Genomic DNA, 14,219 nt, shown 5'->3' with positions numbered 1-14,219 from the left:
GTTTCATAGCAAGCACTTTGGGATCGGCCCATCCGCCGCTATGCCGTAGAAAGTATAGTATTATTGGCGCGCATTATAGTACAAGCCACGCGCTTCTGATAATCTCCCTCAATTCTGATAAACTTGACATCTTGAAGTCTGTAAGTTAATTATCAATGCCAGTCTTAGCAGTTTCCGTGTAAGCAATCAGCCTTTTGTTTGTTTTTTTTTTTTGTTTTTTTTTAGAGAGAGACTTAGGTTACTCCCAGAGGTGATGGAATGTAATTTCTCGTCGTTTCATAGTGATGGATTACAGGCGCGTGTGTAAGTTCTATGTTGGCTGTTTCGCAAACACAGCACGTATTTTGCACAGTGGCATTGGTACAAAGGCTTTTGGCCCGCTCATTTTGGCGAATTCACTTTAAGTAAACTATCACATTTCTTCTTGGTTACCTTCTCTGAGCCTTTTAAGAGCGAAGATTGTGAACCAATTCTCGTTTATACTCTACGCTGCTTATATTGTATGCACCCAATACACCTCCGCGTTACGGACAACCCAAGTGGCGACGTAGAGGTAAACAGCTCAGCCACTGCTTGGTACTCATTTTTTCGGAGCGTTTCCGCTTGTGTTTATCGAAGCGTCCTCAAAAAAAAATGTCACGACGTTCTATCAGAAACGTACTTTCGTCATGACAGTTTCACAAGGAATAAAATCCCATACAACGCTTCAAAGGGCCGAATAAACAAGCGCGCGCATTGATTCTAATGCGGCTGCAGCGAGCCACTGGAGGGTTCAGCGCAGCGCCGGCCCGGTGAGGGGGAGAAATCCGAGAATTGAGGAGGAAAGCGCGCGCGCGGGGGAGAGTGTCGCTACTTTCTAACATCAAAGTAGCGACACTCTCCCCCGCGCGCGCGCTTTCCTCCTCAATTCTCCTCGGATTTCTCCCCCTCACCGGGCCGGCGCGGCGCTGAACCCTCCAGTGGCTCGCTGCAGCCGCATTAGAATCAATGCGCGCGCTTGTTTATTCGGCCCTTTCAAGCGTTGTATGGGAATTAATCCCTTGTGAAACTGTCATGACGAAAGTACGTTTCCGATAGAACGTCGTGACATTTTCTTTGAGGACGCTTCGATAAATACAAGCGGAAGCGCTCCGAAAAAATGAGTACCAAGCAGTGGCTGAGCTGTTAACCTCTACGTCGCCACTTGGATAGTCCGTAACGCGGAGGTGTATTGGGTGCATACAATATAAGCAGCGTAGAGTATAAACTAGAATTTGGTTCACAATCTTCGCTCTTAAAATGCTCAGAGAAGGTAACCAAGAAGAAATGTGATAGTTTACTTAAAGTGAATTCGCCAAAATAAGTGGGCCAAAAGCCTTTGTACCAATGCCACTGTGCAAAATACGTGCTGTGTTTGCGAAACAGCCAACATAGAACTTTACACACGCGCCTGTATTCCGTCACTATGAAACGACGAGAAATTACATTCCATCACCTCTGGGAGTAACCTAAGTCTCTCTCTCAAAACAACAACAACAAAAGGCTGATTGCTTACACGGAAACTGCTAAGACTGGCACTTGATAATTAACTTACAGACTTCAAGATGGCAAGTTTATCAGAATTGAGGGAGATTATCAGAAGCGCGTGGCTTGTACTTAATGAGCATGCGCGAATAATACATAATACCACTTATCTACATATATATTGCGTTTCATGCCTTCGCAACATAAAGTACGTAAAGAAAAAGAAATGCTCGCAGTATTGAAACTTTGCAAAGATACAATAAGCACGCAATAAGAGTAAAATAGTTCCTTGGCTTCACAAGTATCAGGCGCAAGGATCACACGCACACAAACACGCGCGCGCACACACATACACGCACACACACAAACACGCACACACACACGCACACAACTACAAAATATGAGTTACAGGCATTAACTCACAAATTACATACATTTCAAAACTAACGCACGCGCGAAAACACAAAAAGCTTTGTCACGGCTCGAAGAGTCACCAAAAATTTCAGCCGACTCACTTTAAGAAAAAAACTATATGCACAGTTATCGGTGCTCTGTATTGAACTCGCAAAGAACGGCGTGCTTAGAAGGGGCGAAATCCCTTCTCCCGATGTTATGGAGCCACTGCTTCCGACGCACGACATTCCGTTCAGCTCGGGGGATATAAAATAAGGCTTGCCCTTTCTCTGACCTGCTGCTGCATTGAAACGCGCAGCAGCAAGGCATTTTCATTGAGAACGAAGCTCATATTCCTACGAAAGGATGGAAAAACTTGGGAAACACACGTTCGGAGCGGCAGGGCGACCACTACTTGGACTGCTCATGGCGAGCGGGAGAAACTAAAGGAGCGCGAAAGCAAGTTCCGCGCAGTTTTCGTGACGTCAGGGTCACCTGACGGGGTAGTCTCGCGCGCCGCAGCCATTCAGCGTGGCGGATGCGCTGCCTCCGCGAAAGAGGGGGAGAAAAAGAGGAGGTTGACCGCGCCGGCGAGGGTGTTGCGGCGTAGATCAAAGCGTGTCGCTACTTTCTAACATCAAGGGGCTTTAGGGGCTTTAGGGGAACAGCGCCGCGAGCGGCAGCTGTCGGAGCACTGGCATGTGAAGCAGACGACGGGACGAAGGCGCTCGGTGCTTACAGTGATTTGGCACTGCGGGTTTTAAGGGCTGACGCACCGGAAAACGCATTTTCGTGTGTCTGCTTTTGAGAAAGGTCGTCACTTGTACGAGGCAGATCACATTCGTGGCATCAGGTAGTATATAAAGCAGAAAACGAGCGCAAATTGCGATGCAAGTGCACCACGCGAACGGAGCTCACCGCGGCAAGCTAAGACGTGGAGCTCTAGCAGTTATATTCCAGATGTTATTTTGCTTTACGCTTTAGCATTACCGCGTATTTAATCATGGAAATATGCGAATAACACAAAAATTATGGACAGAAAAAAAAGGGGAGACGTACGTGTTCCTTATTCTGTTTCTTGAGCTGCTTCGCCGATCGCACATGTGTCAGTAAGTTCCCGTTCTCTGTCCGTTGTAGTTCTTTTATTTTTGCAATGCTTCCCCATTCTTAATTGCTTATAAACTAGCCTAATTTTCAGTCACGGCCCATTTTATATAGCTTAGCGCGACAGTAGCCGTCGGCCGCGGCGAGTGTGAACACGCCACTGCGTTGGCGTTCGCCGTCGATGCACTTCACAGTCGTGTGCCGGACGCAACCAGAGTTGGGAATTGCTAGGAAGAAAAATGTACATTAAAGGAAGACTGTTGCACTGATAAGACGGCAAAATGACTACAAATCTGAGTGTTCGTCTTCGGTGCCCAAGCTCCGGAGCCGTTACACTGCGGAGACGAAGCCATGCAAGTGCGACACGAAGCTCTTGCGTACGAACGGCTCTTTTATTAGCGTTAGAACAACTAGACCATAGCAAATCAGCGTCGGAAATGTACAGTGCCCAGCGACTGAAGCGCTGGCAGCGCGCGGCTGCCACCGTTTTTTTTTTTTTTTATTTTCGTGCCACAGGTGAGCGCCGTGGGACCAAATGCAGTCATAATGCGTTAGAAAGGTTCTCCCTTTCACTCTACACCACAATGCATCCGTTTGGTGTCCCCAGCGCTTACAGTCAGTGCGAAAAGCGCTGGCGGCCTTGCGTTCCGAGTATCGCGTTTCAATTGCTGAGCATGTCTGTACGCGCTAGCTGTTGCCTACAGACCACACATATCCAGACTTTCCGCCTGAAAAACGCGATGCCGCGATGAACAACGATTGAATTGAATGGCCTAACCAGCTTCAGTCATGTTTCAGTAACTGTTGGCGCACCCAAAAGCGCAACATGTTTCATCAGACTTGGTTTTACTGCAGCGCCTGCTGCGCGCGGCCCGGCCGCCACATGCCATTACATTCGCTGCGCCGCCGCATGAAGGCGCCACCGGTCCAAATTCATCCCGCGCCCGGTGCCTATGGACACGGTCATTTAGGGACTTTTGAGAAGGCGCGATGGTGGCCCCAAGCGACGACGGCATGCGACGTCGTGTTCGTTCTCGGCGTGATCGTTCTCTGGCCCGCGCCGACCGCGCGTTGTTCAACATTGCGTGTGTGATTGTGCTTGCGTTGCTTGTGTATTGGTTGTAGGTTCTGTGTTACTTAGCGGAAAGCCGTGAGTAGTGCTTGTGTGGCGGTGCGGCTTTGGCCTCGGTGAGCTCTGGCAATACAGAACCTGCGTTGTGTGATCCGTGTTCCTTGACAATGCGGAGGTGGTGACGATTGAAATGTCGAAGTGGCGTAGCGGCTCGGCAGCGCAGTTCAGCAAAACCGCGCCCGCCTTTGCATAACGGACGTCGAGGGATGTGCTCATCTCTACAAGTCATAAAAATGTGACTGCGTCGACCGCCCACGGTTCAGCGCTGAATGTGTGGTTCAAGTACTGTGCTTGAAACGAATGGCGCAGCTGTGGTGGCAGAACGCCATGAGGCCTCAGTTTGTGCTCTGTGCTTGAAACGACCCAGTGAACCATTAATGTACCATAGATGTCCAGAGAACATCATGTTTAAGACATTGCACACATCCTATAGATATCTATATTTATCCAAACAACATTACAAATACGTACCATGGATAATCTAAGTCCCATCCAGATCACGTTGCTCTAACGTTGAAAGGATGTCGCAGCTGGACATAAGTAACCTCTAATAGATGTTCTTTTTGGGGATGCAGGAGATCCATAGAACATCTAGTGGATATTTCCTGCTGACGCTATACTGAGCTGCATACCTGCGAGTGCCACAGCAGATGTACTATTGAATACAAATGAAATGGGAACAGCAGAGTGTGTGGCCAAAACGTAACTAAAAGCACAGTCTGCGGCGTCGGCCAGCGATCATTTTACACGCATGTGGTTACATGTACAACCACATGTACCACATGTACATGCATGTGGTTTCGATGCGGAGTGCGGGGCTGCTTGTCCTAGTGCATATTACGTCACCTGTATTTTGTTTGAAGCTTGTATTCTCACCCCACTATTGCAGTGCCATTCCTATCTGTGATTACTTTTAAGGTGGCTAGCACTGTTGTTGCGCATCCAATGCAATACATTTTTCGTGCTATTCAAATTACGATTAGACACTGTCAGCTTTGATGGTGGTAACAAAAGCAAAGCAATGTACGTTAGCAAGCTGGGTAGCATGCCAGCTATATCACACTACAGATGTAGCGATGGTGCTAGTCACCATAACACTGTACTGCCAGGTGCGTATGGCACTGTCGAGGAGAGATGAGAAAACAACTTTCGGACAAAATACGGGTGACGTTTATCGCAATAGGGCGAGCAGCGCTGCACTCTTCCTCGAGAACTACATCCCCACGCACGTGCACAACGACTGGCCCACGACATTTAGTTATGCTTCGGCCACACACTCCGCTGTTCGCATTTAATTTGTCCTCGATGGTACATCTGCTGAGGCACACTAATGGCACAGTTACCCCCATTGTCGGCATGTAGCTGGTGACTTTGCTTGAAATGTTTTGTTAACGTGTAAACGTGTGAATGTGAAAATATAAATTGCAACACTTATTAAGGTGAAATCCTTAGATGGCTCAATGGTCGAAAAATCCGATGTCCAGCGTTGCAGCACCAAAATTTAATGGCACCAAAATTGGGGATTGAACCTTCGACCTTTGGTGTTAATTAGGTCGAAGCAAATTAAGGCATAGTTCATTAAGATAGAGTTCATTGAGGCACTCTAACCCACGGCCTTTGTTGGGAGTCAAAACCACTTGGAGAGATGGGCGAATCGGCCACATCTCCAAATTATCTCCAAGTTGGATTCCAATTGACATGGTGAAGGTAGAGTCGAACCCACTACCTTGGGTGTTCATTAGAGGGAAGTTACTTAAGGCAAGTTAATTAGGGCAGAGTTAATTAAGGCACTCGAACACTCGACCTTTGGTGGAAGTCAAACCCACGACTTTTGGTGTTAATTAAGGCAAAGTTAATTAAGATACAATTAAGGCCCTCAAACCCTCGACCTTTGGTGGGAGTAGAGCCCGCAACCATTGGTGTTAATTATGACGAAGTTAAGGCACTCGAGCCCACAACTTTGGTAGGAGAAAACAATAGAAGTAACAACGCATGCGAATGAGAATGACAAATAATTTAATCAATGCTTCGTGAGTGCGCAGGCTTCTGCCTTCATCCTCTTCAGTGTTCGATAAAGTGACTGTCAACTTTTATATATAGTTCTAGCGCTCATCAAAATGCGAAAACTGTGCTAACAAAACCGTAAATCCGCATTTTGATCATTATGCATCATTGCAAATCCTGCAATGGATAAATGAAAAATACTGAGTTCAGTAAGCACTAGGTAAAGCACACCAGTGAAACTCACAATGCCATACCAATGTTACTTTTTTATTTATACAACTGATAAAGCTTTATTACAAAAATGATCGGCCCCCAGCCACGCACATGTATGAAATTATTCATTACATGTTCTCGCTGTATAGGCACCCTGCAATGCAGTTTGGCTGTACATGTCGCGCCACCTAGCAGCGGCGGTGAGCACCCGCGAGTAGGCCCTCACCGCCATTTCATCTTGGTCCGTACCGCGCTCAGGCCTGCCTGAAAGCTTCTTTTTCAGATTTTTCGATGGATTCACCGCGACCACTCGGCAGCTCCTCCGTGAGAAGTGTAAACAAAAATAACATGCGCTTATACTGCTGCTTTAGGTATTTTCACAACCGCGAAGGGGATGTCGGCATCAAATCCGCCTTTTTCACGGCCCGACGGCGCATGCGCCCTGCCCTGGCGGATTAGTCGCGAAACGTTTTGGAAGGGTCGCGCGCGCGGCCGTGCGGCCCCATCTCGGGGAAACGTCCCCCGAAAAAAAAAAAAAAAGCGCTCGGACGCGCGCTACTGACAACTCGTGCCGTGTACCGCGTTGAAACTCCAGTGGTAGCTCGACGTCAGTGCAGTACTGAAAGTGTGCGTAGCGTAAGACTGACTTTGGTACTGCGACGGGCTTTCTTGTCGACGGCACCGATAAAATCACCGTGCCTACCATCGTTCGACCGAAACCCGCGCGATAGGCCGTTAAACCGATAACGCGATAGCCGCAACGCCTTCGCTGGTATATATAAATAATCGCGCTCAAAGTGAGTCAAAACATGCCTACGAAGTTGAAAGGTTGAAATGCGCAAGGCTTCGACCCTCTCAAGCCGTGCACATGAAGTTTGAGCCAATGTTGATTTCAGCGAAGCTTAGGCCTGGCTCCGTCGAGTTCGTGCACCCGCTACCGGCGGACCTGTACTGAAAAGTAAGCAAGTTAGGACGAAGGAAACTGCTTTTATAGTTCAGTTCTGGCCTTAGCGATTTGAAATTAACTACTCTTCGCTTCGCACGGCGCGTACACAATAATCTGCAAGCGACGACACAGCGCTGTGCCCAACGGCTGCGCCAACATCTGTACGTCACCGTTCCCGTAGGCTGCCGCTTGTATTCGCAACGTAGATGGGTCGGTTTGTGCGTGTTGGTATGCTCACGCATTTCTTAATTCCTGAGATGTACTGTTTATCTCTGCGTCAAATGCGAAACAAGGGACGGTACATTCGGTACAGCAGCATAAACAGCCGCCTCGCTCATTTATATACCATCGGTGTCAGCGATGGCATCCGCGTTTGTGCGGGAGAACAACACGGCCTTTAAATGAGCGCTTATGTGAGCACATTTTTCTCTAATTATGCTTTATTACACGCGCAAACTAAGTATAATGAAGTTAAAGAAAAGCGAGAATCAGTAATAAATAAACAGCCCAATATTTGTAATAAAGACGCCGTTGTTTAAGTGGCTCAACCGCTCATACTGACTCGTCTCACGGTGGAACAACGCGGCTCATATGAGCAGGTATGTTTGTTTTATTCGACGTTCTGACATTTTTTTTTCATGTCAACGATGCACCTTTTCCCAATTTTTGACGCTAACAACGATCTGTGGCTGTAGATGTCGATGTAAACAAGCGCACCGCTTTGCTAAATCCGACGCGGAAGGCTGCGCGCTCGAAAATTTCTTATTTATGCAAAATGTCTAAAGAATGTGCAAAAAGAATGGAAAGAAAAGCGAGGTGCAAGTGCAGGAGTCAGCGACAACAAACCCCAAAGCAGCCGCGCCGGCAGATTCGCAACGTAGATGGGTCGGTTTGTACGTGTTGGTATGCTCATGCATTTCTTAATTCCTGAGATGTACTGTTTGTCTCTGCGTCAAACGCGAAACAAGAGACGGTACATTCGGTACAGCAGCATAAACAGCCGCCTCGCTCATTTATATACCATCGGTGTCAGCGATGGCATCCGCGTTTGTGCGGGAGAACAACACGGCCTTTAAATGAGCGCTTATGTGAGCACATTTTTCTCTAATTATGCTTTATTACACGCGCAAACTAAGTATAATGAAGTTAAAGAAAAGCGAGAATCAGTAATAAATAAACAGCCCAATATTTGTAATAAAGACGCCGTTGTTTAAGTGGCTCAACCGCTCATACTGACTCGTCTCACGGTGGAACAACGCGGCTCATATGAGCAGGTATGTTTGTTTTATTCGACGTTCTGACATTTTTTTTTCATGTCAACGATGCACCTTTTCCCAATTTTTGACGCTAACAACGATCTGTGGCTGTAGATGTCGATGTAAACAAGCGCACCGCTTTGCTAAATCCGACGCGGAAGGCTGCGCGCTCGAAAATTTCTTATTTATGCAAAATGTCTAAAGAATGTGCAAAAAGAATGGAAAGAAAAGCGAGGTGCAAGTGCAGGAGTCAGCGACAACAAACCCCAAAGCAGCCGCGCCGGCAGATTCGCAACGTAGATGGGTCGGTTTGTACGTGTTGGTATGCTCATGCATTTCTTAATTCCTGAGATGTACTGTTTGTCTCTGCGTCAAACGCGAAACAAGAGACGGTACATTCGGTACAGCAGCATAAACAGCCGCCTCGCTCATTTATATACCATCTGTGTCAGCGATGGCATCCGCGTTTTTGCGGGAGAACAACACGGCCTCAGCGTACCTTTATAGGCCACATTATAAACAAAACAGCGCTATCAGTGAGCCTGCTTACCCTATATATATTGTTGGTGAGTGCTACATGGCTTCCAGGAACGACATGCTGCCCCGCAGAAGCCACTAATAATTATTCTCGATCCACGAAATGCACAACCGATGCGCACTCAACAAGGGCGCAGGTTCACAAATCAACCGGCGAAAGCCCCGACACCCTACGAAAACGTTTCCGGTGGTGTGCGGCAGAGGGCAGCACAGGAAAATGAAAAAGGCGGATTGTGCCGCTTCCCTTCAAAGCTGTGGGGAGAAACCCGGTGGCTGAAGGTGGATCGTTGTGGTTCGGGCCGTCAAGTAAGAGTCGCTCTCGCGAATTTCTGTTGAACTATGACGCAAACGCAAAATTAAAAGAAAGAAAAAAAGAAAAAGAAACACAAGGCAGCGTCCATGAAAACGCACAATAAAGCGACAACTGCATAAACACGCGTGATCTGTTTCCCGCTGTTGTAAATTGGTTTGGATAATTGTTGAGCTATTCTCGCTCCAAAACAAATGCGCAGTGGTTGCTATGTGTCAAATCTAGCTTCGTAAGCGCTCCGCGTTGGACCTTTGTACGCACTGTAGTTCTTGTTGTGCATTAATAAGCCAACGTGCAGCTCCTTTCTGCGCCTGGATCAAGACGCGACTGCTGCAACCGGGCTCATTCCATGCCGACGTTTTCTCGCGTTTAGAACAACAGAAATAAGGCTGGAGTGCACCGCAGCACACATCGAGTATTCGCAAAATAGCACTTCTCTCGCGCACGGTAGCACACATTTGTTCAGGTGTTGCTTAGTGTCAGCTTGCTCTCTGTTATGTTTCAGCGATGATGACCTCTCCCACTGGAGCCCGAATGACAACACCAGAATATGCTCGAGGCACTTTGTCAACGGAGAAAAAAGCGCCATAAAGAATCATTCAAGTTACCTTCCAACTCGCCAAAACCTCGACAAATGTGATAAGCAAGGCACGCTCGAAGTATGCTGAAGATACAAATGAAAGTTGAAAAACGTCTACAGCCGTATTTGCCCCCTTAAGCGGAATAAATTATTTATTTGTTCACTTACTTTGAGTTCGACGCTCGTAAACGTGCTTTATTTGTCGTGACAAGAACTTTGCTGCGATGTCCGTCCTGTTTACTTTTTTTTTACACGAAATACATGGTTGTTGTCGTAAAGTTAACGTCCTTTCTCGAGTGTCGGTGGTCGAAAATGGGCCTCAATGTTTTCAATTGCCTTAAAAACCACAGTTTAGAACGCCCGACTTGTTTCAAATGAGCGCCGCAGAAGCATGCCTTCGTAGAAGTGGCCGCCTCGGTGTTTCGCGGAACTGACACGGCGGCGCTGACGGCTGAGCCGATCGCTGCGCCGCCTGACCATTGAAGGGAGCCTATACAAACAGGTTAAACGCGGATCTAAAAGAAAAAAAAACGTAATCAAAAACAGATTCTTGAAAATTAAACTTCATTAAAACACAAGTAACGAGTAGGCACAAAATGACTAGCAGGCACAGTGCGCCACAATTATAATTAAAAAGAATAAAACTGATTAGTAAAAGGTAGTATAACATACTAATGACCAAAAGCGCATGGCCTACTTGCCAGCACTTGCTTCTGGGGCCACCGGATTCAAGATAGAAAGCCAGTACTTTCTAGCTGCATTGAAAAATATATGGTGAAATAAATTCCACGCAAGCAGAATCCAGAGATGGAATGTTCATCTTGATAGGCAACTTGGTCAGGCAGCTTCTCAGATCACAAAAGTGCCAATAACATAATGCTGCCAGAGGCTTAGAGATAGGCATTGCAAATGAGAAATATCCCTGACACTTGAAGAGGAACGCAGGAAACCAAGCGATACAAACATGTGCGAAAATTAACCATGAAAACATTGCCTCCCGAGTATTCCCGTAAGCGCTCCGCAAGGCGAACAAACGTACCACATATAGCAGTCAGAAGCACAGCTCGAAATTTCAGCACGCAACTGTACAGTTCTGCCTAGTATACACGTACTTGGGCCATGGTCAACCGCACAAAAGTCGAAAAGACACAAATAAAGCACACGCTGCTCACGCCCGGAACATTGCTGCGCACTTGCATCGAGGCGCGTGTTGCTGAATTGATATCAGTGGCGACGCGAAGTCAGAGCTATTGCGAGTTCAAGCTGGTTCAAGCTTCTTTTTTTCTTTATAAATTGTCGTAATACATCAGCAAGTTAAAGGTTACGTATTTTCAACAGTGTACTAATAGATATAACTGAAAAATAAAGCATCTTTGTATGAGAAAGAAAATGACGTAACCGAGACCGAAAGCATAGCGAAAAAAATGGCGAAAGTATAGACTTCAGACTCTGCCCAGGCGGCGCTGCGGAAAAACCCGCCACCAGCGCCCCCATCGCAGCCTTGGCGCAAACTGAGTAGTGCAAAGAGAGCTGTCCGCAAGCGAAGCTGCATAGGCCACAATGGAGGCCCCTCTTTCGGCTGTGTTGAGGCACGGTTTCCTAAATATTAGAGTGTACTAGACAATGGTCGAGTGGGCTGAACGGCGCTCTCCCGCTGAGGCGCCGCGTGTGGAAAAATTTTGCGAGGGCGCTGCGAGCGAACTGGATTGGGGCGGAGACGCGCTCCGCGGCATATTCAACGCACTTTCGCTGCGGGCGCCGAGGCCGATTGCGCATAGTACGCTCTTAAAATAGTGCTTTATTTCAACTGCAAATTTATGTTTACACCATCTTGCCAAACATATATATTTGAGGCATGGATTATACAACGCGTCGTCTTCAGTTTTGTTGTCGTTGTCAAGCGCGTCGTCTGCTAGCGAGCGCGCGTTCGCTACGCGGACGCTGGCGGCGCCCAGTTTTTCTCGCAGAACGTCTGTGTAGTACATTTGTTTTTATGTTTTAGTTGCTTTGGTGCGCTCATGACTCTTGACGGCGGGTACCAAAGGTAGTTTCAGTCAAGTGAACCATTGTTTTTAACACTGTCTTCTAAAAGCAACTGGCATCTCTGCAACATGAAGCTACGTACGAAAATTTTATTATTGATAGCGTGTCATTTTACGCGCGCTTCTTGTCGGTGGATATTGATCAGGAACAATGATCGAAGAAAACAATATTAAAGTGAAATAAACCAGGTTTATTAGCTGCGTGGCGCGAAGAATGACCGATGTATTTCTACGTAATTAAATCAAAGGGTACATTGAGAATTTTACAAATGGTACAGTGAGAACTCCCGACCGTGCACGTTTGCATACGAAACACACGTATTAGTGAATACTGCACATAAAACTCTCATTCGCAGAAATACTATTCATAGCAGGCAATTAAAACTATATATGTGTGTGTGTGTGTGTGTGTGTGTGTGTGTGTGTGTGTGTGTGTGTGTGTGTGTGTGTGTGTGTGTGTGTGTGTGTGTGTGTGTGTGTGTGTGAAAGTGTTATTGATATGCTGTACGACGCCGAACAGTCGTTTCCGTACGAATGTAACGCATAACCGCACTATTGCAGTCTCAAAGGTGAGAGACCGATGCAAGTGCGGACTGTTATTCCGAATGATTGTGCTGCCGGAGAGTTGTGGCTGTTGCGCAGAGGCGCAGTTCCTGAGAAAATTAACGCAGGGGTGTTAATAAGTCCGGCTAATAAGCTGCTAATAAGCCCTGATAATAAGTGTAATAAGCTGTCATTCAATATAAATGCCCCGTTTTGGGGCAGCCTGTAAATCTGCTAACTTGATTCAGGCAAGGAAAACTTTTTTTTTTTTGACAGTCTCACCATCTTTGCAACCCATTAAAACTGGGTGCCCCATGTGGTACCACACTTATCTTCTTGAACGAACGCAGCAGATCTACACATATCTGTACGTGTATGTGAGGTATGCCGTTTCTCTAATTGCTTCATTATTGTCGTTATGATAGTGCGTCGAATAACTGAAAGCAGCCGTTTATAATATACAAGCTGCTTAGTTGAGCGGACAGACATTTGGGAATGGCATTACATTTATGTATGAAATATAGGATAAGCGTAACATGTTTTTTCTCGGAAATCAGACTCGAGAATAATTTATTTTGTTTACACTCCTAGCAAAAAGACGAAGAACGCAGCCACCTGTCTTTTTTTTTTAGTTCAAACAAATTTGTGGGTTTTACGTGGCAAAACCACGATATGAGTATGAGGCACCCGGTTTAGATTTCCCCACCTGGGGCTTTTTAACGTGCACCTAAATAGAAGTACACGAGTGTTTTCCATTTGTTCCCATCGAATTCCGCGACGGATTGAACCCGCGAGCTCCAGTTTAGCAACGCAACGCCGTATATCCACTATACCGGGTGTTCGAAATTAAGGTTTAGGGGATTTTTAAAAATCTCCTGTGGCAGTTAGCACAATTCTCATTGATGAGCTGGGTTATTCGAAGAGGCGGACATTAGTAGCACGAGAATCGAAACACCTATTCAACTTATTAACAAAATTGATTAATGAACTTCTTAGTTAATTACTTTACGACACATATTGCAATTTACGAATTGTAGCCGGTGAGGTTGCAAAACGCATCCACTTGAAATGAATTTCCAGAATGACACCAGAATGACACCGACCGCGATAAATGACCCCGTACCCATTACTCCGCATTCTGTTACGCGAGTAAGGCGGAAACTTGAATAGAATGTTGTGCTGCAGTTTTTTTTTTTTTTTTTTTTCAATAACGATGCTTCCCGTAAATCTGAGTACCCGCCGCGGGGGCTCAGTTAGCTAAGGCGTTGCGCTGCTGAGGACGAGTTCGCGGAATCGAATCCCGGCCGCGGCGGCCGCATTTCGATGAGGCGAAATGCAAGAAGCCCGTGTGCTTGCGTTGTAGTGGACGTTAATGAACCCCAGGTGGTCAAAATTAATCCGGAGCCCTGCACTACGGCGTGCCTTATAATCAGAACTGGTTTTGGCACGTAAAAAACCCCAAAAGAAGAACGAAATCTGAGTACAAGGTGCCGGATGGGGCAGATATGCTTTACTTGTTTGAAGCGGCAAGCAGGAAGGTTACATATGTTTCTCCGTTTGCGTTCCGCAAGACCTACTGATGGAAAACTATATGCGGAACAATACACACGAGAGATACATGCTGCTTGAAGAACGAGAAAAATATTTGTTCTCCAA

Source organism: Dermacentor silvarum, chromosome 9, assembly GCF_013339745.2.
Source record: "Dermacentor silvarum isolate Dsil-2018 chromosome 9, BIME_Dsil_1.4, whole genome shotgun sequence".
In the NCBI taxonomy this organism is placed as follows: domain Eukaryota; kingdom Metazoa; phylum Arthropoda; class Arachnida; order Ixodida; family Ixodidae; genus Dermacentor; species Dermacentor silvarum.
The sequence above is the reverse complement of the archived record's forward strand: the minus strand, read 5'-3'. Positions refer to the sequence as shown.